This window comes from Grammomys surdaster, unplaced genomic scaffold (genome assembly GCF_004785775.1).
Source record: "Grammomys surdaster isolate TR1022 unplaced genomic scaffold, NIH_TR_1.0 1087, whole genome shotgun sequence".
NCBI classification, from domain to species: domain Eukaryota; kingdom Metazoa; phylum Chordata; class Mammalia; order Rodentia; family Muridae; genus Grammomys; species Grammomys surdaster.
Window position 1 is genome coordinate 3,029,333 of NW_021605506.1, and position 26,904 is coordinate 3,056,236.

Consider the following 26,904-nt stretch of genomic DNA (forward strand, 5'->3'; position numbering starts at 1 on the left):
TAAATAAATAAATAAATAAATAAATAAATGGGATTAGTGACACTGGGAGATGGCTCAGTGGCCAAGAGCACTTCTGTAAGCATGGGTGTCTGAGGTGGAATCCCCTGCACTCTCATAAAATCTGGGAATGACAATAAGGTGGACCCTGGGTAGTCTGGTCGGTCAGCCTTTGATTCAGTGGTAGAACCTGTCTCAAGGGCTTAAGGTTGAAAGTGAGAGAAAGGGATATAAAGTATCTTTCTTCTGCATGTGTTAATATGGGCATAAACACAGACACACACACACACACGTACACACACAATTACATTTGGAAATACCTTTATTCTGGAAAAGGGATCATGCCTGACTTAGTGCCCTTCCTGAAGCAGGGGAAGTATGTCAGGAACTTATTCCTGTCTCAGTCACCACTGTTGCACTCAATTTTCCCCTCTGAAGAGCTTGTATGCAGGTTAAGTGGGGACTGAAGCTGTACAGTATCATTGAAGCAAGATCTATCCACAATAACTTTCTATCAGAAGCTTGCAATGTTACAAATAGGGATTGGAAACTCCTGTTTTACTTTGTTTTTATTAATACAATATTTACTTGTCTTCTCTTTGTCAAACCCTGAGCCAAGCACTTTCCCCAGACTACTTGGGGAGGTCCAGAAAAAGGAACACACAAGGCAGATGAGACACGAAGAAACTATGGGAGGTGGAAGTGGAGATAGCTGCTTCACGTGGAAAAGAGAATGAGAAAGGCCATCATTAGGCAAAAGAGCCCCATGGCCTCTGAGAGGGCAATGCCCAGAATTCTGTAGAAGAATTGTTTCTTCAGAGAAGGGTTCCTGGCTTAGCCAATGAAGAGACTCCCCAAAACAGTCCAAGTTCCTACCCCAGAGCCAGCCACCCCAACTACAACAACCCAAGCTCCAATCAACTTGGCAGCTGTATCAAGGTCCTTTGAAACATCGTTGGTTTGGAAGCTGCGAACGCCAAGCTGCTGAAGCTCTCAACAGTTGGCATCTGTGGTCACTTTAACTCCACTGCAGACTACTCAGCAGCTGAGAGGTGCTCTTGATTCAGGGAGTGGATAGAGATGAACTTGGAGAAGGCATACATTTTCAGGGTTGAGAGGCCGTGGCAGGAGAGCTGCTTCTAGGGTAGAGCAGACATTGTAAACTAAGCAAAACAGGATGGAGGAAGGAAGGAAGAAAGAAAGGAAAAAAGGCAGGGAGGGAAACAGGGAGGGAGGGAGGGAGGGAGGGAGGGAGGGAGGGAGGGAGGGAGGGAAGGAGGGAGGGAGCATAGCTTTTGCTATGCAAAGAAGAATGGGATGCTTGTGTGTTTGGATGGATGATAGAGGAGTATGTGAGGACTAATTGGAAAACAGTGCCTAGCACAAATTTGGAATATGAACAAACCTGACCCTAGGGAAGCTATTAACTCAAACTTTGAGCTTTGTAAAATGCTGTCATTTAATATCTTCTAAGTAGGACTCAGGAGAGTCCACTGTGAATGGCAGATTGGAAATATCACTACCACCATTTTCAGGGTGGTGGTGGGTGATAGTCAACCCACTGTACACTCCAGTGTAGTGACACTGGGAGATGGCCCAGTAGCTTGGGCCTTGTATCTTCTCAGTAGTTGTTAGCTCCACTATAGTATTCTGTCAAATATAAAGAAGACAAAGCAATTTGAGCTGGCTTCAAGCACTTCCATAAGTGAAAATATAATGATGGTCAATTAGAGATGATTTCCTAAACCACATTCTGAAATCATTAACACTCAGAATGCCAAGCTCTTAAATAGCTTCAGGCATTTCCCACATGCACAACATCACATAGCCTTTGTGTCTTGCTTGTTGTCATGGAGGAAATTCATTACTTAACTTCTTAGGTTTGAAGGGAGTGGAGTTTCATCAGGTACTGGCTCTAAAATCTCACCTTTATGAAGGTGAAAATTCTATCTAGGATACTGTTCATTCTGTATTAATTATTCCATCTTATTTTAAACTTGCCTTGGTCTCAGGAGCACAGATTTGCATCTATCTAGAATTTGTGTCCAGAGAAGTAGGGAAGTATAATCTACAGAATTCTTACTATGTGCCATAGTAGGTTTTAGGTGTTTTTGCCTGATGTAGAGGAGACTTTGAGGACACATAGTATGTAACCTTACAAAGTTGGCTTCTTGGCCATCTATGAGGGATATTTTGCTTTTCTCACCCCATCTTAAAGAAGCAATAGTTTTCCCCAGAATAAGAATTTGGATGGCATATTAATTTGAAGTAGTTATTATTTTTTTAGATGATAAAGCTACAGACTGTGAAATGCTCTGTGGCTCAGTGCTTGTCAGTAATGCCAATGATCAATTACATAATTGTATCCAGTCCCTGACTTATAATCTCATATTATGTATGAATTTGTCTTGGCTGTAGTTTTAAAAAGACTGTTCTGGGGGCTGTATTCCATCAATCAGAAAGCCATATTTTCACAAATTAATCATATATCCTTAAATATTCCTTGCACTTAGTAGGTGATTATTATATACTTAAGGTGATAATTAACAAATTGAGCAGATCTAAAATCACTTAGGCGACAAGCCCTGGGCCTGACTGTGATGGAACTACTAGAATTAAATTGAGGAGATGCATCTTAAATATAGACAATACCATTCCAAAGTCTGGGGCCTCAGTTTAAAGAATTGTTGTGGCCATGAAAGCAGGCTTTAGGGAAAATATTTTATCATGTATGGAAAGGCCTGACAACTTAGATGATTCCATATTTAGTGACAGGTGTGTGAAGTGGTATCTTTTCACATCGTAGTTCAGGGAGCATAGACAGAAGTAGAAGTACTAACAAGCTCTAACACATAAGGTACTTCTCTTTCTTCTGATATTCCCCATTTGGGTTCACCATCCTTAAGTTTTCATAACCTCTCTAAACATCAGCCTAGTTCTAAGTGTTCAAACTCATGAGCCAGTTGGTGACACTTCAAATCCAAGGTACTAAAACTTCTCACTAAACCTATAAGTTAAATGTTGACTCACTATGTAAAATAGACATAGTACAACTTGAAAAGTCCCAATAATATCTTAGTAGTTCAAATAATGCAAATAATGGCAATTCTGTACTAATCTCAAGATAATCTCTTACTTTTAAGCAATTGTAAAATAATAAAATAAATGAAAACCCAAGCTACAAATATCTCCATGAAAAATAAAAGGGATGGGAAGCTAGCAAGGGAAAAGAGAGTAAATTACTCTGAACCCCAATAGAGTAAAAGCAGAACTGTGCAGTGCCTGGGGAAGTTCCACAATTCCATAGTTCATCAAGGTAAGGAAAGCATGATGACTGGGCAAGCTGCAGAGTTCTACAGCACCTTAGAAAAGGGAAGCAAAGTGCCGGGAGAAGTTCTATCTTCATTGGTTGGAGCAGAAAGTATCAACTCTTCACATCTTGACAAATCAGGAAGAAAAAACCAGGCTTAGATTAAGGGTAAGACCTTAACCTCAAGAAGTTCCCCTGGATGCCTAGGTTCTACCTGCCAAAGGTACCATGACTACCCAAAACAGCAACATGAGAAGATAAAGCATCTCCTCACACACCTGCAGGAGACATTGCATAACATATTATAGTCAAAGTTTCATTTTAGAATATTTTAAAACTAATTCCTCATTATAGGGTAGATGGGAATGGTGAGTGGTAAAATAAAGAGATATAGCTAGAAATCAAGGAAGACAGAATAAGAAAAGAGAAAAACCTCATCTTAGACAGATTGAGCTTGCAGATGGTATCTTCGAAAAAAGGGGGGTAGCCTTAATGTGTAGCATGTTGTAGTTAGAGGTAACATGGGGTGAGCCCATTCTCTAGACCTATTTCACAGGATGCAGTCTCCTTGTCCATGGCAACTAGACTTTCTTAAACCTTCTACCCACTCCTTCTTGCTTTGTAGGAAGCATTGAAAAAAGTTATTCCCTTTGCTGGAATGAAGGTTCACAAATCAGACACCAATCCTATACCATTTGATCTCAGCTAAAACATTTGTATTCTGGAAAATCTTTTCCTTGCATTCTTGCCCTCCTCCATTTTAAAATAGGTCTTCACAGTACTAAAAAAGAAATAAAGCATTGTGTATTCTCTCACATAAGGTTTTTTCACAGCATTAAATTATGTCTCTAATACGATATCTATTTTATTAATATGTGACTCTTCCAATGCAATGGGAGGTCTGAGACAGCTGAGATTATGAGTAATTTATTCATCTTTGTTTCTTTTGTGTTGAATATTACTTAATAAAAATCACCGGAGAGCTTTAATACAATATGATAAAGGAAAAAAATTGTTTTATGAGAGGGGAAACAACCATATTTTTCATAGAATATTATTGTTAGTTAAATAACTAGCAAGGAATAGTAGAAGAGAATTTTGAAGAGAGGGAGAGAACAAAACAACCAACCTAAGAACTATGTACAAGAAGCTCCTACAGTCAAAAGACTGCCTTGTTCAATTCATAGGCAGCCAGACATATTGCACTAAACCCCTTCTTCAAGGTCAACTTCAGGTTAGTTCCCAGACCATCAAACTAAAGTTCAGTTATGCTATATGAGACCAAAAACACATGTTCTTTCATAAGATAGCCCACATTTCTTTAATAACGGAATCACTATAGAGTTCCATAGTGTGTTGACCCCACTCAAATCTTGAATCTGTACACCTACTCATCAACATGCTTTTCTTGATAGGCAAGAAAGAAGAGTAATAGCTTAAGGTAATAAGCTTTTATCAGATTCCAGGCCCTCGAGATATTATCTAGATGACACTGCCCAAATAAACAAGCATCCTCGTGCATGATGGTCTGAATGCAGCATGATTACATAGTTCACAACATTGTGCAGAAGGAAACTATTTGAAATACTTTGGGTGCAGGGAGTATAACACTAATATATGATAAATTGCATTGGATTTGTCATTTTGATTTTGTCTTTTACATGCTCTGAAGCTAAATGTTCAGGAATTGAATAAGGGACCAGGATAAACACTGCACTGGCTTCATCATTATCATCACATCACATCCATCACCACTTTCTTCATCTCCATCATCATCAAACTAGATGATGTTTCTGTGTGCCATTATTCTGGTCAGTGTTAAAATGATTCTGACTACATCTCTGCTAATTCTATGTCATATTTAAGGGCTCCTTCCCCACCAAAACAATCTGAAAAAGAAACAAGTGCAGAACTGAACACAGAGATGGCTGGCTGCCTGGAACTGTCTCATTAACAGCTGCTATCAGCTGAGTGTGCAGTTTTCTGGGCAGGCAGGCAGCAGTCTAGCAGAACGCTTAAAGATCTAATGATCATCTCCAGTTTTGATTTCTGTGCTACCATAAGAAATTTTAAAACGAGATAAAATGCTGAAGTGGTGAGTTTACATAGAAAGAAACTAATGTCTTTTATTTGTTTATGTTTTAAGGAAAAAACGTATGACTCACAAACACATTTGGTGAATTCTAGCTCAATTATACTTGAATTCCATGGTAACCTAAGGACCCAAATATCTCCTTTACCAATTTTCTCTGGATAAGGGAGGGACTATAAATAGAGAAAGTAGTGACAGAGAGAGCATCTTATCTACATTCATTTCATCTTGAATACTCCCACTACTAGAAAGCAGCCATGGGATTTCAAACACAGTTGGGAATCTGTCAGAGTCATTTCAAATGCAATTCATTAGCTCCCTACTGTAGATACAATGTCTATGCTTTAAACTATCCCTCCCCATTCATCCTTATGGCTGATTAACACAGTATGTACTGGTCAAAGTTAATACAGGACCATGGTTTTTATATTACAAGACACTTCTGCCACCTGCGTGATCTTACATCTCCAGTTTACAATGATTTCTCCACATTTCCATGGTCACTTTTTTGAAATATGCTGGATGATTGTTTGCAATCTTTTTCCAGAGAGAGACTAGATGTGCTTATGCTTGCCCTTGGGTGGTACTGGTGTTATTACTGTTAGAGTGCTTAGAGAGACAAACACTTAGGTCATCAGTGATAAGTATCTTAGAAACCCAATGTATTATTTATTGTTTGCAGTTAATATTTGTAAAGTGCTTTGAGGTCCCAGGGCAAAGCTGGAACACAAACAAGAGGTGTGTACACAATTATCAATACTTCACTGGGGATTATAACCACTTCTGTGAAGAGTGTATTTATATGTAGACATTCACACTAATACTTAAATGGTTTTAAAACAACCAGGGCATTGTTTAGCCTGTCGATAGCTTGAATTAATTTACAGACTGCTCAAGAACACAGTGCAAGCTCATCACATTCATAACACATTACAAGATACACTCTCAACCCCAGAGACCACACAATGTTTCCACAATTTACCACAGTGACACTCCTATACTTTGAAAGGGATTTTGTAATACTTGAGGACAGGTAGGAGGAATTTGAGTATCATGATGACTAAGCTTTACCAGAAATCCTCTACTAACTATGAAGCAGAACAGGAAACTAAACCAGTCTTTTCAATTGTTTTCTCTGTAATTAAGTACATAAAATTAGATTTCTGCCAATGAGTCTCAATCATCCTAATGCTTTAACCATTTAGTTCAATTCCACATGCTGTGGTGACCCCAACCCATAAAATTATTTCATTGCTACTTTGTAATTGTAATTTTGCCACTGTTATGAATTGTAATGTAAATATCTGATATGCATACTGTTTGATACTTGACCCTTATTGAGGCCTACAATGAATATAAATCTAGTAGGCAAAGTATCATAAATCTGTAACCCAAGTTCTTCTATAGTTAGAGGGGAAGCAACAGCTGGAGAATCTCAGGGAAGTTGGGCTAACTTACTCATTACACATGGTAAAGAATAAGAGGCCTTGCATCCAACAAAAAAGGAAGGTGAGAGCCAACAGCTGAAGTTGCCCTCTGATGCCATCAACTGTAATACAGGAAGGTATTGTGTAAAGCAAGAAAGTGACCTGGTTCTACCATATAGTCAGCTTGTAAACATGGTTTCTCCCTGGTTTCCCTCAGCAGTTTCTACAACAGCTACTGTCTGTTACTTAAGGTAATTTTGTTGGCAGATCCTATTTCTATTGCCATTCAATGAGAAATAACTTCTGACAGCTTGCACAGGCTTCTGCCAGAGCACCTGTCTTTTATTTAAACATGAACTACTTCTCTGTATAAAACAGCTGGATAGAAGGCTGTGCCTTAATTAGCATCTTCTCTCTGGGGATTTGTACTCAATAAATTCATTCTTCAGACAAAGTACAGCTGGTGAGATGAAACAACAGAGCAACTTGTCTATAATTTTAAGAGAAACTTACAAATGTTTGTGTGTACACATGCCTGATGGAGGGGCTCATTGTTATTAGAGATAGTAGAAGCCCAACTCTCTCCTTAACCAATTAGGACTAGACTATGTGTTACAGTGGGCATACACACAGATTTTAAAGAGTGCCAGCTGAAAGTCTGTGATTTGTACCCCTGTTTCTATCTTTAAGACAGGGTCTCATGTGGTCCATTATGATTTCATAGTCCATATATAGCCAACAATGACTTTGAAATTATGATCTTTCTTTGGCCTTCCATATGTCAACTGTTGAGATTAAGCCATGCACCACCATACCTGGTATATGTGATACTGAAGATGAAAATCAAGCTTCACGTAGCCAACATAAGGGCTTTGCCAACTAAGCCCCAGAGCCAGCATGATATGCTTCTTTATAAAGAGGAAGTTTATTTAAGCCCATTCTGTTTTATTTCCTTCATTATGGCTTGCAATAATGCTGATATCATCTATCACATAAAATTACAGACCGAAATGAATAGCAAGTACTGTGTGACCTTGTAACCTAGTAAGTCTCCTGATATGCAGGGTTAATAGCAACTCTCTCTTAGACAATTCCTAAACGATTAACCACTGTAATAATAAATAAAGAAGCTACTTCTCAGGTACAATCAACTACATTTTCACAGTTCAGAGGGGACATTTTTTTGTTTGTTTTTTCAGTGTAAACCTATTTTCCTAGCCATGATTTTTTTAAATTATCTTCTATAAATCAAACTGCCTCCAAACTCACTAAGCAGCTGAGAAGCACCTTAAATTTCTGAGCATCAAGCCTCTACCTTTCCCCACAAGTATCAGGCTTATATGCATGTGCCACCACCATGGGTGGTTTTATGAGAATTAATCAAGGATGTTCCACAACAAAGATAGCTACATTCCTGGCCATAAATTTTTTTTCTGATTGTCACACTGAAGAGAAACTATGTATACATGATAAGATGTCATATGATACTTTAATAGCCATACACATTGTGTCAGTGTATCTACACATTGTGTCTTGTGATAGTTTAATTATTTGAACACATTGTGCAATTTTACAATAAGCTTAGAGAAAGCATGCTCCTCATTCATCATTTCACTAAGATGAAAATTTTTGAATTATTGTTTTATAGCTTTTGAAAGGCATATTGTATTATGATTTATAGTCACTACAAAAATAACACACAGGGGAACTTTTTATTCTTAACATATTAGCCACTGGTCACTTTAGCCATTATGGTTAATAGCTTTGACCACTTTTCCACACTCCTTATTCTTCCAGGGTCCAATAAATAATACTCTTTCAACTTCCATGAGATGAACAATTTCAATTCCACACATAAGTGAGATCATATGGCTCTTGGTTGGTTCATTTCACTTACAATATGATGGCTTTTGATGATCTACCAAAACTATATTTGTTATTCTTGTGTGCATATATGTATATATGTACCCTTGTTTATGTGGAGTATGTGAGTGTGGCTACAAATATGTGTGCATATAGAGATATAGGTCAACAAACGCTATCTTTATTGCTCTTACCTTATCTTTTGTGACAGAGTCACTCTTTACTTGTTCAGTTTATAGAGTCAATTAGAATAGTGAACAAGCTATACCTAAAAATCTGCTTGACATTAAGCCCAATGTTGGGAATAAAATCATATACTTTCATATCCAGGTATCTTATATAGATGCTAGAGATATAACCCCTAATGTCATGCTTTTGTGGCAAGGATTTTAATGACTGAGCTATCTTTCTCCATTTTATTATTATTTACCTTCTTTCATGCTACAAAATTATGTGACAAAGTAGAATGAAGGGGACAAAGGCATATCAGCTTCTGACTTTAGAGAAGCCTTAGTCCAAACTAGCAGGGAAGAAAGGCAGACAGACTATCTCAGATATGCCAGCACTCCCTCAGACAGAGCCATCTTCATTGCTGGAAGCAGAAGTGGAAGACTGGATCCTTCAGAGTGTACTAAGCATAGCTTCTTTGTCAGTATGAACCAAATTCCTAAAGGAAGCACTGCCATAAAATAGTGCCACAAGCTGGGACCAATCATTGAATCTGTGATCCTGAGGAGCACATTCAGTTCCAACTGTGACATACACATTGCTATTAATGGTATGGCTGTGTTCTCTGAGATAGTAAATCATTCCTAAAAGGTTACAGAACTGGCAGTATTCCTCTTAACAGTTTGAATGCTACCCCAGCCATGGCTGAGAAAAAAAGTTAAAGGTGACTTTTTGGTTAAACATATCTCTTAGCAGACAGGTATTTAGAGGGAACAAGAGTAGGGGCAACTAAAGACAACAAATTAAAGGGCTTATGCTCTCAAAGAGCCTTGATCAGAAGTAACAGACAACAACAGAAGAAACTTAGAGGAAAAATTATACAACACAGAATAGAAAACACAGCTGTCTTAAGAATGGCTCTATCAAGGTCAGGATAGGCATGAAATTTCATTGACAGATGGATTGTGTCTAGCTAGCAATTCTAATAATGAATGCAGAAACTGAGATTTTATTTTTAAATCAGTCTGTCTTCCTCTGTGCAAGAATGCTTCTAAGGGGTTTGTCAGAAGAAAACTGCAGAAGATCTCAGTTTTCAAAGGCTTTGGAAGAAGATGTAAGTCAAGTCTCAAACTTCTCATGGGCATGAGGAAGCAAAATAAAACCCAGGAAGTCATTATCATGGGAGAGGAAAGGGTCCACACCACAGCCACTGCTAAACCTCTCACCTGCTTTTTACACAACGTTTTCCAAAATGGAACTCACGTCTATATGCTTGCATAGCAAGCCCTTCACAGACAAAAGTTTCTTCCCAGTGCCCATTAGCTGACATATGTAGTAAGCTCTTTACTTAATGAACTATCTTCTCGAGTACTCTACAGATAGCTCTTCAGTTCTGGTCCAGGAGTGGCTGGTCCCTGGTATCCCATGCAGGTACACTGAGCTTTCTCTTCTTCCAGGGCCAAAGCAACTCCTGACATCATATATGTACACTGGCAAACACACTCCAGAACATCTCCTAAACCTTCAGTTCTCATTTTTGCTTTTAATGATGAGCATCAAATTGGTGTGGTGAAGAAACGTACAAAGGTGGAACATGATTGTACTGATCCATGAGACAAAATGTTGGCCATAAGTCAGCTTTGTAAAACCATTGCCACATTCAAAACAGTAGTCTATACATAGATAACGAAAGGCTCTGGGCAAAACAATAGGACAAGAGAGCTTATTAGTCCTTCCAGGATTAGTTCTGTCCTTTAAGGTAGCTTTCCCAGAATAAAACTCAAAGGCATGATTGGTTCTCTACCTCCTGTAGACCAATGTGTACTGTGCCTATCAGTCCTGCCATAAATATAACTCTTGTGCTGTGTAGAATCCTAGGTTCAAATTTATTGAATTCTTAGAAGGATAATCAGTATCCATACTGCTGAACTCTCAGACCATAATAAATGCCAGAGTTTGTTAAATAAACCACTTGCTGCAAATGTATGATTTCTTTCTAGGTTTTCCATTTCTTTTTTTCTTTTCTTCGTTTTTTTTTAAATGCATAGATGTGTTTGTCTGATGTGTATGAATACCACATGTGTGCTGGTATCAGTGGATGCCAGAAGACAGGGTTGGATCTTGTGGCACTGGAATTACATTTTGTAGTAAGCTGATGTGGAGGTGCTAGGGGTTGAAGTAATGTCCTCTGGAAGAACAACAAGGACTCTTAACTACTGAACCATAGCAAAACCATTCTGCGTATTCTCTTTAGGGGGACAAGAACAGTATATTATACAGTGTGTGCATATGTGTATGTGTGTGTGTTTGTGTGTATATGTTTGTGTACATGTCTAGAGGCCCTTGGTTGAGGAAAGGAGTCATCCTTCATTGATCTTCACCTTGTATATTCAGGCAGGGCATTTGAACTGAACAAAAAGCATGTAGAAAGTGTTAGTATCACTAACCAGTCCACCATGCAAAGCTAAACTTTTACCTGGGCTCTAGTGATCTGAGCAATCATATTCATTCTTGCTTGAGATGTACTCTATTCACTGAGGCATTGGGAGAGTCCACATAAGCTTTGTTGGGGGAAAAAACTGTGCTTCCTACAATTCTTTATTCACATGTTTCATTCTGGTTGAAGACATGGATTCAGCTGGTGTACAATCTTATTCTTAGATACTGTCTTGCTGGTTTTTCACTTGAGATAGTTATACTTTGATTTCTATGTGAAATCTAATTGCTTTAGTTAAATTTTCTCTCTGTTGCCAAAACGTAAACAAGTATAGCCCATGATCTAAGATCTTCAGAGAGAAAAAGGTAACATCGGTGTTTGTTCCATAAATATCAGTAATCTGGAGCAAAAATGAGTCTGCCTAGATATTACTGAGACATTGAGCCATTTTTCTGTAAGCCATCTTTTCTTCTTGGCTTCCTTTCTTCTTCTTCTTCTTCTTCCTCCTCCTCCTCCTCCTCCTCCTCCTCCTTCTTCTTCCTCTCTCTCTCTCTCTCTCTCTCTCTCTCTCTCTCTCTCTCTCTCTCTCTGTTCCTCCCTCTCTCTCTCCCTCTATGTTTCTCTCTCCCCGTTTCTTTCTTCCTTTCTCTTATTTTTTTTTTCAAAATTTAAGGGAAAAAGAAACCTTCTGGGTAAAGATGTGCTTTTTCAATACACTCACGCATGCTCTCAGTTAGAAGGAAGATCCTGAGTACATCATATCTGCCCATGAACAGTGCATAGAGTATGATTCAGCACTGGATTCCCTGTGTACTATGAAAACAAACACATATACAATAGAATGACTATAATAGTTACTGTACTGGTTTAAAGCCATTAGTTTAGTCTCAGTAGATGAAGGAGAGAGTTAAATAGCCTAAGGTCCCAAAGTTCTAATAAAAAGGAAGATAAAAAAATCCTTTTTAGTTCATACGTATGCATCTTTGGAATCCACATTGGGTGCATGCATGCTCATATTTATGTGATTTAACATTTGAGAGTTGGTGGACATGTGTGCATGTGGAGGTCAGAGGCTGATAACTAGCCTCACCTACAATCAAATTTCCTACTTTATTGAGGAGACACAATTTCTAGATAAAACTATTTTATTTAACCAGCATTTTATGTGCATTCTGTCCCAGCCCACCCAGGTGCTGATATTACATGAAGGTTACTATTCCCTCCAGGCTTTTATGTGGAGATCCAAATGCTCATTCCTTGTACTCATCCTGGTGATTATGCACTAAGTACATTCTCCACTGAGTGAGCACCAATGGTGAAAGGTCATAATAAATAAAGCAGGTGTGAAACACAGACTGCATTGACTCCTTTCTCATTGTTTGAATGGTTTCTAATTGATGTACATTTATTTGGCTCACAGTTTAACACAAAGAAGAAGGAGAAGAAGAAGAAGAAGGAGAGGGAGAGGGAGTGGGAGACGAAGAGGGATAGGGAGAGGGAGAAGAAAAAGGAGGAGGAGAAGGAGGAGGAGGAGGAGGAGGAGGAGGAGGAGGAGGAGGAGGAGAAGTTGGCTAGCCTAATTACAATCATGCCATTATAAAAGGAGGAGGGAAGATAGTAAGATCCAGAGGTTGTTCTGCTTAACTTACAGCAGCAGTGAGATTAGAACTATACATGATTAAGTAAAAGTCTTGTGAAGAAGGGACACAGTTGAGGTGCACTGGCTATTGAAGTTTGTTGTGGTAGACACAGCCAGATTTTTTTTTTCAGAGAATTAGCCTGGCAAAATTGTTGTTGCTCCAGTGCATAGTCCCAGACTCATGCATATAATGTCAACGCTAATTGGACTCTGTGAAATATGGAAAATGAGATAAAGACAGGAGGAAGACATGACAGACAGGAGCCTAAATGGAGTTGGAGGGAAAATCAAGCAGTGATAAAATTAAAGTCATCATACAAACATGAAGTTCTCAATGAATGTATAAACAAAGATTATTACTGAACAGCACTGATAGTTGATTAAAATTCCAAACCAACATCAGAATGTAGTGTGTTAAGGAGGCTCTTACTACCATGTTGCTTGTTGAGAAAACTTTAGTAGTAGAAAACAGGAAACTCCAATGATCATGTGGTTACAATCTACAAACTTTGGTGGGAGTCGAATATGCAAATTATAAGGATTTAATTTCAGAGTCAAAATGCAGCCTTCCGTCTTTCAACTGATACCCTATTGAGACTTGGTCTGTGAATCTCTAGTTAACAGACAATGACAATGCCATGATAAAACTTCTGGGAAGTGCTTAGGTAACAGACAACCTCAATGCCAGACAGATCACCTTGGATGAGAGTTTATATCAAACTCATGCATCTTGTTCCCTACTCCCTTCTCTGCCTCCTGCCTTGTAATCAGAGACCTCAATGCAGAAGACTTGTGCTGAGAATTCCCAACTCCATCCTCACAAAGTTATATGAACATACTTTACCCACATGAGCGCAGATACTCTCCTTCAGAGCCCCTGACTGATCCCTTCACATATTGCTATATTCTTGTCTGGCCATTACATCAAAAATTCTTCTAACAAACTTGTTATTCCCCTACTACATTATTTGAGGGTCCTCTTTAAGCCCTCCAATCTATAACCCAACATAGAATGGAGATACTTGTCCCATGTAAAATTCAGCTAAACCAAGATGAGGCAAGGACTTCACATCTAATGATCTTTATATCCATCCAGAGTTTAGACCTGTAGGTACAATCCAATGTGAAGGCTTTAGACAGGCTCAAGGCCAGCCCTGTGTCACACAGAAATTGTTTTTGATTTGTTTTGTGCTGTTTGGATGCTCACTGAGGTATAATGTATAGTTATATTACAAAAATAACTTGTGTTCTTAGTAAGACAACTCACTTTCACAGATGCATGCATGCAGATCAGGAGACAGAACAATACAGAATCCCCACATTACTGCTAATTCCCTTATTCCTACTAACATTTTCTATAACTACTTTTATCTTAAACTAGCAGAGATTGATTGAGTAAAATTTTAAAATTTACAACAGATTGGATATTCGATAATATGATGCTTTTATTGGTAATTTCTTTTGATGTTGGGAGATTTATCAATTTAATATTTTGGAAATATATGACACATTAGGTGCTTAAATGGACTACATAAGAGTATTCAGCTTTAATAAGAAATAAGCAATGTAGAAGAAAGTTGAAGGTGGCATTCATGCCGAAGCCTTTCAAAAATGCTAATTCCTGAAAGGAAATTCGATTTCTAACCTGTGTCTTTAATATTTTTCTGCTTAAAATTTTTTATATATTTTCTTATATTCTTTCATTTCTGCTATTTCTGTATCCTTCCAACCTATTTGTTCAAATTCTCTCTTTCTCTTTTCCTCCCCACCCATCTCTCATATAAAGGAATGACAAAAATAAAAGTAGAACCCAACAAACTAAAAAAGAAGAAAACTCAGATGACAAAAAAATCATAAACATAATAAATTAAAAAGCACATAACATACACATACACACAAACACACAAACACAAACAAACACACACACACACACACACATACACTCACACACATACACACACAGAGAATATACCCTGAATGCGGCTGATATTCCCAGAGACACACCATTGGAGAAAATTTTCTGTTCCCAAGAATGCTTCAGTTCTTCATGACTTCTTTGTTTAATCTGAGACTTGATGCCTAGTTTCTCTTTTCATTGTTTGGATTTTGTCTGTTTTGAACCTGTCCAGGTATTGCACATACTACCTCACAGTCTCTGTGAGAAAGCTGTTGATGATACCATTATCCTCCAGTAATATTAAGAGTACCTGCCAACACCATGAACACTAGTCAGCCGATGATTCTAGGGTGACACCATATGGAGTTCTCTGAGATATAACTAAGTGGTAAAATATGCATCAGTCCTGGTGTATCTCAAAGAAACAGTTTCCTTGGAATCAACCATCACCTCTGCCTCTTACAATCCAGCCTACCATGGAAGCTGGTTTTAAGATCAAAGAACAACAGGACTGCCTGCAACTTAAGGGAGTTTGGAGACAACATTCTTAACAGAGGATTCCTTGAGTCCACAGACCTGATGATGCTTTGATTTCTCTCAAAAATCCAGGTAAATGCGACTTAGATGCCTAATTACTTAACTGCCTCATTGAAGAGAACAAAATATCTGATCCAAACAACTAGTCAAAAATTTATCTGGACTCACAGGTAAAAAGGATGTCCATCATAATAGGAGAATGATGGCACCAAAGCTGTTAATGGCAGCATCCTGAGTCAGAAAGCAGACAGTGGGGACTTTGAGACTACTATGCTTAGGCTTCATCTAGTGTGGAATAAGAGTTCCCTGTGGAGCAAGATGTAGAACAACTCTCGGCTCCTCCAGTACCATGTTTGCCTGCAAGCTGCTATGCTTCCCCACCATTGTGATGATGGATTAAACCTTTGAAACTCTGGTTGGTGGGGAGTTTGATTTGGAGATGAACTTTATTATCCAGGATGCTAAGAGCATAACATGCATGACAGAGCTTTTGGAGCACTGTGATGTAACATGCCAAGCAGAAATATGGAGCATGTCTACAGCCATCCTACGAAAAAGTGTTCGGAATTTACAGACCAGCACAGAAGTGGGCCTGATTGAGCAAGTGTTGCTGAAAATGAGATGACATGATAGCAGATCTTCTAGTGGATATGCTGGGAGTTCTTGCAAGCTACAGAATCACTGTCAAGGAGCTGAAGCTTTTATTCAGCATGCTTCGAGGGGAAAGTGGAATCTGGCCAAGGCATGCAATAAAATTATTGTCAGTTCTTAATCAGATGCCACAAAGACATGGTCTTGATACATTTTACAATTTTCCTGGTTGTAGTGCTGCGGCAATTGCATTGCCTCCCATTGCAAAGTGGCCTTATTTGAATGGCTTCACTCTCAACACTTGGTTTTGAATGGACCCATTAAATAATATTAATGTTGATAAGGATAAACATTATCTGTATTGTTTTCATACTAGCAAAGGAGTAGGCTACTCTGCTCATTTTGTTGGCAACTGTTTGATAGTCACGTCTCTGAAGTCCAAAGGAAAAGGTTTCCAGCACTGTGGGAAGTATGATTTCCAGCCTTGCAAGTGGTACATGATCAGCATCATCCACATCTACAATCTATGGAGGAACAGTGAGATCCGTTGTTATGTTAATGGCCAGCTGGTATCCTATGGTGACATGGCTTGGAATGTTAACACAAATGATAGCTATGACAAGTGCTTTCTTGGATCTTCAGAAATTGCTGATGCCAATAGGGTATTCTGTGGCCAGCTTGGGTCTGTGTATGTGTTCAGCGAAGCTCTTAACCCAGCACAGATATTTGCAGTACATCAGTTAGGACCTGGTTATAAGAGTACCTTCAAGTTTAAATCTGAGAGTGATATTCATTTGGCAGAGCATCACAAACAGGTATGATGGGAAGCTTGAGAGTAGTATTGCCTTCTCCTACAACGCCCAGGCCACAGATGCTCAGCTTTGCCTGGAGTCCTCAGCAAAAGAAAATGCATCCATCTTTGTGCACTACCCACATGCATTGATGCTCCAGGATGTGAAAGCTATAGTAACGCATTCAATTCATAGTGCAATCCATTCAATTGGAGGGATTCAAGTATTTTTCCCACTTTTTGCTCATCTGGGTGGAAAAGGCTTTTTAGTCATTGGCTACTTACTTGAAAAGTCATCAAGAGTTCACATAACTAGAGCTGTCTTGGAGCAGTTTTTATCATTTGCAAAATACCTGGATGGCCTGTCTCATGGAGCACCGTTGCTGAAGCAGCTTTGTGACCACATTTTATTCAATCCTGCCATGTGGATACACACACCTGCAAAGGTTCAACTTTCCCTATACACCTACTTGTCTGCTGAGTTTATTGGAACTGCTACCATCTATACCACCATACGCAGAGTTGGGACAGTATTGCAGCTAATGCACACATTAAAATATTACTACTGGGTTATTAACCCTGCTGACAGCAGTGGCATTACACCTAAAGGATTAGGTAAGCACCTCTGTGACCTCATTTTAATTTTTCTGTGTTTAGATCCTGGGTACTAAATCTGTAGTACTAGATCCTAGGTACGAGGTCTGTAGTACTAGATCCTAGGTACTAGTACAGTGTACACATGTGCACAACAACAAAGTTATCCTTTAGCTCTTTGATTTCTTGTGAGGTACAATATTATTTTAGAACTTGCATTAAAAAAAGTTTAGGGTCAGTGAGGCAGCGCAGTGGCCACAGGTACTAGTCTTAAATGAGTTAGATCTTCAGGCTCTACATAATGGGAGGAAAGAACTGACTGCTCCATGTTGCCTTCTGACCTATCTTCTGTGGCATGTATGTACCCCCATACATAAGCACATTAACTCTATTAAGAATGTTATTGTGCTAAAATACTTTGGAATAAAAATATTTTTAATGCACTTGAAAAAAAAAAAGAAGAAAGCAGACAGTGATTGTGCTCAGGTTATATTCTGTATATAGAAAGCATATGAGTGATCCTCCTCCCATTTAGAATGAGTCTGCCCAAGTCATTAATCTAGTCTAGAAAGTTTCTCACATACATGCCTAGAGATGTGCTTCTACCAAGTTGCCTATCAAGAGTGAGCATTTGTTGTGTGGTACTTGTTATTCTGGTCATAAAATATACCATCTTAGAATCACCTCAGTATCCATGGCTACTACAGCAGGATGACCCAGTGGCAGATACATCCATGAAAATGGCAATGAAGCTACTATCACTTCATAGCAGATAGTGGACTACAGTTAGGAGAGCCTCACATAAGATTTTGTCTCTTATTCCTTTGCCTTCATCGACAGTTAGGAGAACTTCACATAAGATTTTGTCTCTTACTCCTTTGCCTTCATCCAGCTGTGAGTGATGGTGGGAGGTGCTAAAGAATATACAAATACTAGGATGAATTAAAAGTAATATTCCATGATGTAGTTTCCTGAAGATTAATATCTATGATGAATTTTGACGTTTTGGTGATACAACAAATTTGGTGGGGGCACATTGTGGTGATTCAACTCTTTAAGGGTGACTCATGCTTCTGTACATAGTTTTTTCCCTGTGCTATGTAAAACCAATAAGTCATTGATCTTTCAAGATGTACTTTGGTATAATTTTACTTGTTTCTTGGTGCCCATCTGGAGTGAAAATGTGTTTATATCTTCTCAGAATAACATAATGCAATGCCATAAAGATACTAACTATTTGATACCATAACAGATACCTGACAGAAATCTTAACATACCTTCTAATTAATATATTCTCCAGAAGGACCAACTTGCCAAACACAGCTCCTGGTTTTATAATCTTAACCTTCTACTGTCTCCATACCCTGATGAACCCTTTGTTTATTATTCATACTGAAAAATAGGAAAGCAGTGAAAGAAAATGAGTTTGGACAACTTAGGACTCTACTCACATGGGAGACAGTAAGAGAACAGAAAGCAGGGTGGGGCTTCAGTTATTTAGAGATGCTAGCATAAGCATGTATATTTCATTCATGCATCTAAAGCACTTGAAGCATTGCCAGCCAGGATGCAGTATGGCTGGAACTCAATATCCTTACAACACTGGCATAATATCCCAGATTCAATATACCTGCAGGCATGAGGAGAAAGCCAGTCCACTCAGAGGAAATAAGTTTCCAATATCCCATTTCTATTCCTGCTCATGCTGTCCTTGATTTATTGCCTTTGTTCCACTCTGCCAGGACAAAAAACTTCAGCTTTCAGGATGAAATGATATTCCAGACTCCACTAAATGTATTTGTAAGACAAGGCCAGCCAACAAAATTGAATTTCAAGTACAGAGATGGGCTGTTATTTAAAGCTTAGGAGAGATTATTGGAGGATTATTATTTTATCAAAAATATTTCAGCTGTAAAATGAGCGCTATGGTTTTCAGTAACTTTGGCAGTGTGCTAATTTATTGTCCACCTTGCAAAGATTTAGAGTTTCATTGCCAACTTATTGAAAAGCCTGACAAATGTCAGAGGCCTGTGTTCCAAGACATCCAGGCTTACTTAGTTATTGCTAGGAAAGCTGGGAGTCAGAATATTCAGAGGGAAATTACATGTACTGTTGCTTTGAGTTTTATTACTCAGCTTTCATTTCAGTTAAATGTATGAATGTCTAATTTGATGGTTTGATGATCACTATCATCTTTTTAGAGGACCTTCCTGAAAGAGGAATTCAATCATAGGCACATAAAATTGATTTATTGCCATAAGGAGCCACATTCTTTCCTTTCACTTTTTTTTTATAATATAGTATATTTTAGGTACTTTAAATTGCCTCAGTCTTTAGAAAGTATTGTTTCTCTCTGTATGTGTACATGTGCTTGTCTGCATCTTCACAAGTGCATACATGCCACAGTCGACATATAAAAGTCAGAGAACATCCTCAGTTATGGGTTCTTAGCCTCTATATTTTTAAAGACAGGATCTCTTATTCTGTTAGTGCATTTACTAAGCAAGCAGATCTGTGAGCCTCAAGCGATTCTCCTCCTTCTTTTCAACAGAGTTGCACTGAGATTACAGACCCATGCTCCTGCTAGTATAAGTTTTATGTGGGTTTTATGTAGATTCTCGCAAGTTGAACTCAGGAACTCATGTTTGCACAAGCACTTTACGCACTGATCCATCTTCCCAGGCCTGCATCTTTTACAGCACCCCCCCATGCATCTTTAACATACATTGAGAGGATAAACATTTATCAAAACTAACAGCAATAAAATGATTATAATCCATTTTCATCAGCATCTGTAAACTCTGGAAGGTTTTCTCTAATTTACTTTGATCCACACTTTGAAGTAGGGTTACTATCAACTAGAATTCCTTTCCTTTCTTCTTAGGTGTGCTTTAGTGATCTACAAGATGAGAGATGATATTGAGCACTGACAAAGAAGAATCACTAGCACATGCTTGTAAAAAGGGTCACTCACTTAAAATTAACCTGATGTTAGTTGAGGGAATTAAAAAATTTCACAAGAAAAGTTGCTATAAGAGTAGCCTGTTTCTCTTACACAGACTCTGAGCTCTCTGAGGTGCTAAGTCAGTGGGAGCAAGTTTTGTCATGAGTGTCTCCACCACAGATGAAGCTAACATCCTGCTTCAGGGGGGCAGCAATACATTCTTTGTGGAAGGAAAGGTAGGTATACTTCTTGTTCAAAAGAGAATTACAGAAGAATGTTCTCACAAGGAAAGGAAGCTTCGAACAAAAACAGAGACTCCCCAAGGGAAATAGAATAGGATGCCTTCAGTGATACAAGTGTAGAAATGACTGGATGCAGATAGAGTGTCCAACTCTATCTGAAAGTTAAAAGCAGAGAATTCATAGGAAAGTAAGAATTTATGAAGGGGGACTTTGAGATTGAACCAGGAACAGTAGAACGCTGATAGAAAGGAGGGGCAGAAACATATTTGAATATTTTTTGAAACACCACTGGGTTAGAATTTATAATATACACAGATACAGATTGGAAAACTCAATAAACACTGTGGTGCTAACTTGATTCCAAAATTCCCATATCTAGAACAAAGATGACTAAAGTAGGAGTTGGTTTTGAGCTGGAGATATAGCACTGTCAATAAGGCACTTTCAGCTCTTTAGAGAATTAAGTCCATTCCCCAGAACCTGTGTAGAATTGCTGGGTGTTGTAGGACATATCACTAATCCAAGCACTGAGATGGGAGAGACATGCATATGCATGTACCCTCAAATGCATGCAGGCATGCGTAAACACAGACATACACACAAAGACTCATACTCCACAAACACATACAGAGAGAGAGAGAGAGAGAGAGAGAGAGGTGGGGGAGAGGTGGGGGAGAGGTCTCATTTGCTGAGAGTTTATCAATTAACCTGTGTGACTAGTGAGAGCCATAAGGATCTGTCTATCTCCTTAGTGATAGGATTTGCCCAGCACATTTTCACATTTGTTGGTGACAAGTGGTTTACCTACTGATAAACTGTCCCAAACCATTGTATACATCTTTACAGAAGTATGTCATTACATGTTGCTTCTATAGCAATCTTTGATAATTTCTGTACCCTGGTGTTCAACCCTTATGTCATTCTGTGTGGGACTGCGTAAGGGTATCCTGGGTCATGGTTGAGCAGGTGCCTAGAACCCCGAGACTCTGCAGACCCTGCTGCGTGGAATTCTGCATGAGAACCGGCAGGAGTTCGGTCCCCCCCATCATCCAGGATCCTGAAAAGCAGTCACATCTCCATAGTGTCACATAGCCCAGGCTATAGGCCTCAGGCCCTAGGGATTTACATACTAATGAAGGCCAGAGGGCAGAGCAAATTAAACATTCCTCCCCCAGATGCTCCCCCAATACTCCTCCTTTCTCCCTCCCTATATAACTCGGGACTGCCCTGAGTTTTTGGGGGGTATGCCTAGATCCATCTATTATCCGCCATGACAATAAACCTTTTTGGAACCAAGGACTTCCTCGTGTTACTGGGGCCTGCCGCTGCCAAGGCCCTCAGGCCGCTGGAACCATAGGACTTCCCTCCCTAATGTGGGACCCGCCACAGCGGCAGAAGCCCCTCCAGGGCTTGCGCCACTGTGGTGGCCTTTTTAAATTTTCCCCACATTTTTGCGCCCAATGTGGGGCACGAACCCACGACCCTGAGATTAAGAGTCTCATGCTCTACCGACTGAGCTAGCCGGGCACAGGATGTTCCTCTCTTTGACCTACCCCCACCTCTTTGCCTTGTAGGGTCTTCCTCAAAACCCCATCTCACATGTGCCCGTGACATCGCCATCACCAAACCAGTATGTGTTAGCCCTCCTGCCCTCCTCTGGTGCAAAGGCACTACAGGTGCCTGCATCAACCCTCATTTTCAGGGCTCCTGCACCCCTGTGATTGTTGTCCCCCAGGTTTATCTCTATGAACCAGAAGAACTCGCCTTACAGATGGAAGGAAGCCGAAAGAAGAGAGAAATCTTCATCCCTCTGCTCACTGGACTAGGCCTTGCTGTTTCGATTGGTGCTACTGGAACTGCTGGCGCAGCCCTTGTCCAAACACAGCATCTGGCTGGCGACTTCCAGGACAAGCTTGACCAAGCAATGGCCTCTACTACGGACAGCCTTGAGTCCCTTCAACGCCAGATAACCTCTTTGGCAGGAGTGACTCTCCAAAACCGGAGAGCCCTGGACTTGATGACTGCTGAACATGGGGGGACTTGTGTTTTACTGGGGGAGGAATGCTGCTTCTATGTCAATGAATCTGGGCTGGTAGAACAAGATGTACAAATGCTCAAAGAACTCCGGGGAACCTCCAGGCATGCTATACTCCCAACACCCCTACCCCTTAGTACTCTAACCCCTTGATGGCTTGGATTCTTCCCCTCCTTGGCCCCGTACTAGCCATTGGATCTCTACTTCTCCTGGTACCTTGCCTCATTCAATTTTTAAAGCAACAAATGAGTAACATTGCAAAGGTGACCACCAATCAAGTCTTAGTTCAATATCAAACTGTTCCCAACGTAGGGGACACTTACTCTGATGACACCTCTCCTTTATAAAAGAAAAGGGAGGAATTGTGGGGCAGTGGGCTATGAGAAAGCCAGAAAGCTTGGTAGAAATCTTCGAAGCCCCGGAGACCTCGGCCTGAAAAGGGTCACAGGACAGAAGGTTGCTTCAGATTTCCTACACCATATGGCCCTCTTAGCTTCCACTTCCCACATAGAGACCTGTGACCCTTATCACGCAGAATTCCACGCAGCAGAGTCTGCAGAGTCTCGGGGTTCTAGGCGCCTGCTCAACCATGACCCAGGATACCCTTACGCAGTCCCACAATTCTGCTGTACCAAATGACTTTCATTACTGCTGGGTGTTCTCTTGTACTGCTTTATACTATGGGACAGAGCTGACATTTCTGGTGAATACTATTAAAAAGCATAAAGTTGAATGCTCCTGTGAATAGACAAAAGAGAGGGCTTAGAAGCAAACTTTCAGACCTTTCCTTTTCCATCAGCTCAGGACAAGGGTCGGACCTCTATAGAGACTACAAGTAGAATTTTTCAACTGGGCAAAACCCCAGATGCTTCCAGAATGATGTGACATAATATTTGCTATTTTAAGATACTAACATTGGGTAAACATCTCAAATATAAGGCAAACTCCCAGTAAATGTCCTTAGGAAAGCACAAGCTGCTACATCACATGACTGATAATTTAACAAAACCTATAATTTCAGCTTATAAATCATTTTGACTTAGAATTATGGAGACACCTCTACCATCTCCAAAGCACCCATGTTTCCATTGAAAACTTCTATCCTAGTTTGACTCCTAATCATCACACTTTAGAATTAGCCTCTGGACTTTGCCTGGACAGGTTATAGTTTTACTTGCTATGCTGAATAAAACAAACAAAAACAAAAAACAAAAAACTAACTAAATAAAAACAAATATTTGTTTTTCTGTTTTTCATTTCATAAAGAATTTTTAAATATGTGTTTGCTTATATCTTCTTCTGCATTGGACCCTTCTTCCTGAGAATTCCTCTAGATATTAGATACCCTGTATGCAACATATAATTTTTTGGTTCCTGCATTGTCATTTCACTGTGCCACCCCACCCTCATTCATCCTAGTTCAATTCTCTGGGCAATTTCTCAGAGTCTGTCTTCCAAATTCATAGCCTTAAAAAATCTCTTCCATCAAACTGTCAAGAATGTTTTCTTATTATTTCTGATTTTCTTTTTAAAGAATCATGATTTTATCTCATGAATTTATGTACTCTTCTATCTCTATAAAGATGTTATATGCTATATGTACATGTTAATGTAGATATTATATATATATATATATGTCCACTTCATGAAAGGCTGAAGTAGATATCTTCCTCAGTTTCTACCCTCCTTATCTTTCCTTAGACAAGGTCTCTCTCTGAATCTAGTATTCATCAAATGGCAAAACTAGCTGGTCAGTGATGTCCAAAAATCCACTTAGCTCTGACTTCTGGCACTGTGGTTATAGTCAAATGCATAGACTGGTGTAAAGCTCTCGTCCTTCTGTTTGTGGTGCAAACAATTTAATGCATCATCTCCCTATTTCTTCTGAAGACATTATGTTTTTGTTAGTTTTATGCAACCAACTATATTCCTATGTCTATGAATAACTTGGTGTCAGGAGATATCTTGGAAAGTCTAAAGATATACAAGTGACATTCTGGAGATGACAAGTAAAATTGCAGGGTCTTACATGGATAACTATAAATTGCAAGGCTTTTAGAGAGTTCACCTAAGATTTAACTCATGTTATCATGCCTCACACCACCATTACTAAGTTTACATAATAATCCCTGGTAACTAGCCAGCACTTCTGGGTAGATTTTCTGCACATCAATTAAAATGTACTGTCTTACAGTGATACTATGTAAAAAAAAGATGATTTCTTAATTCTTAATAATGATTCTATAGAATACCTAAGTTTATAGTACTAATTATTGAGCCTTTTATAAAAAGGAGCTGCAATTGGGATTCTGCAAGCCTTCTTGTGTCACATGTCAATTATGCTGACATAGAAAGAAACCATCTAGAAGATTTACAGTTAGGAAAATCATTTCTTTAGGCTGTAAAACTTGTAATCAATAACTAAAGACCATAAACTGGAAATTAACAGTTTATTGTAGGTGTAAGGAGAGAAGATGAAACATTGGCTGGATTCATCTATACAAAACTTTAAACCTAATAAGACATTAGGTAGATGATTTGCCTCTTGACATACTGTGCTAGTTTGGACCTAAGAAATGTTTTTTTTTTTAAACTTTCAATGAAACTATGCAGCTAATGTCAGGTGATGAATATTTAGTTAGATAACTAGTCTTAATAGAAACACATATAAACATCTGTGTTGTAACTCCTTATTCAATTTATGATTTATATTTATGTTTGAACTTGTTAAGACCTTTTGTAAAATGTGGCTTGGAATACCATGTGATCTATTCTTCTAAAAAAGTACAAAAACTAGAACGATGACATTAAGTAGGTAGAAGGACAAAAAGAGATGCAGAGAAGTAAAATAGAAGAAGAGACAGCAGAGCATAGGAGAATATAATAGAGCTAAGGAGAAAGAGAAGAGAAAAAGAAAAATCTAACAGTTAAGGAGCTGAAAAATTGAGGAGACAGAGGTGAGGCAGAATAGAACACAGAGAGCAGAGAAAGAGATGTAGAGAAACCAAAAAGAGGCAAGCAGAATTTTTCTTATGGTGAGATAGGATAGAACATGGTTCTTCTTTTTGACAAGGACAGGGCTCTTTCTTAATAGACCTTCTAATACACATATGTATGCATATGTAAGTTTAAACATGCATACATGTAAGTATGTAAGTTGATAAGACAGATTGTTGAGCCCAACATAAAGGTGAATGTGTGTATGAATATGTATATGAATGTGTGTCTTTCTATGCATATGTGCTTGTGTAAAAGTCTTTTTATTCTGCTGGAATGACTTTCTTGCGGCTCAATAAAAGTTAATTGCTCTAAGCCTACCTCTCAGCTGGCCAGTGAGAGAGAAGGTTGTGGGGGCAATAGGTAAAGGAGCCTTAGCAGTTAATCTTTACATCACCCCCTCCCATCACTCTCCTACACACACACTGAGTTTTACAATTGAGTGTTAATTGCCAAAAGCCTGCAGCTTCTGGTCTCAGAGTAACTTAGAGACAAGACAGGTAAATGTAAATGTATGATAAGCAAACTTTACTCTTGCAAAACCTTGTTTTGTCCACCGCTCCACATCAAAACCCTACCTAATCTGTTGTCTTGCAGAGAGGACCCAGCCTGGGAAGGCTACAAGCACTTTGGTTTGCTCATATGATTATCTTGGAAGGTTTACGGACACAGAGATTTTTCTGTCTTGTTCACCTAGATAATTGAGATGCTACAATTCAGATTAAAATTTCCAAATGTGGACTGAGTTTATTAGACAGTATGTAGCATTGACTGGTGATCACATGGGAGACTAATTTTCAGTGGGGATACTTTTATGGACCTCGGCATCATGCATATTTTTCATAGAGTTGTTCAATCTTCTATAGAAAAATGTTCTCTTTTTCTGTATTGAAGAAAGAAATTCCATAATATCATGCTGGCATCCAGAACTCAGTGTGCAGAAAATACATCATGCCTATTTAGTGCTGCATCTACAGAGAAACTTAACCTCTGAATAATTTTCTGTTCAGTTTCTACATGCCAAAAGATAAGTGTAGGCATAAATTTTTGCAACCTACTTTTAATAAGGATTCAACTTCTCCTCTAGCCCTCCACCCAGTAGAGGTAGTAGAAGAGAAAAATTATTAGGATATGTGAGAACTGGATCTATTTAGCAATAGTTCTTTGGGAGAGAGCTCTGTAGCAGGTACTACTTAGAAAATGGTGCCTGCTACGGCTTACTCCTGGGCAGCTGACATGATCCAGCAGCTCCTTGGCTCTGACAGGGCTCCAGCTAGCTAGATGCACAGGCCCTGGCACCCACAAGATGCCAGCATGGTGTCTGGCTCTGCCAATCCACTACAG

The 26,904-nt window shown here is 39.1% G+C and overlaps 1 non-coding gene and 1 pseudogene across 1 annotated transcript; both read right to left on the minus strand.

Annotated features, from left to right (window-relative positions):
- Positions 1–714: 714 nt before the first annotated feature.
- Positions 715–5,897, minus strand: LOC114634754 (annotated as a pseudogene).
- A 16,085-nt stretch (positions 5,898–21,982) lies between these two features.
- On the minus strand, positions 21,983–22,055 carry Trnak-cuu. Its single transcript has one exon. It is a non-coding gene; the product is annotated as a tRNA-Lys (tRNA).
- Between the last annotated feature and the right edge of the window lie 4,849 nt (positions 22,056–26,904).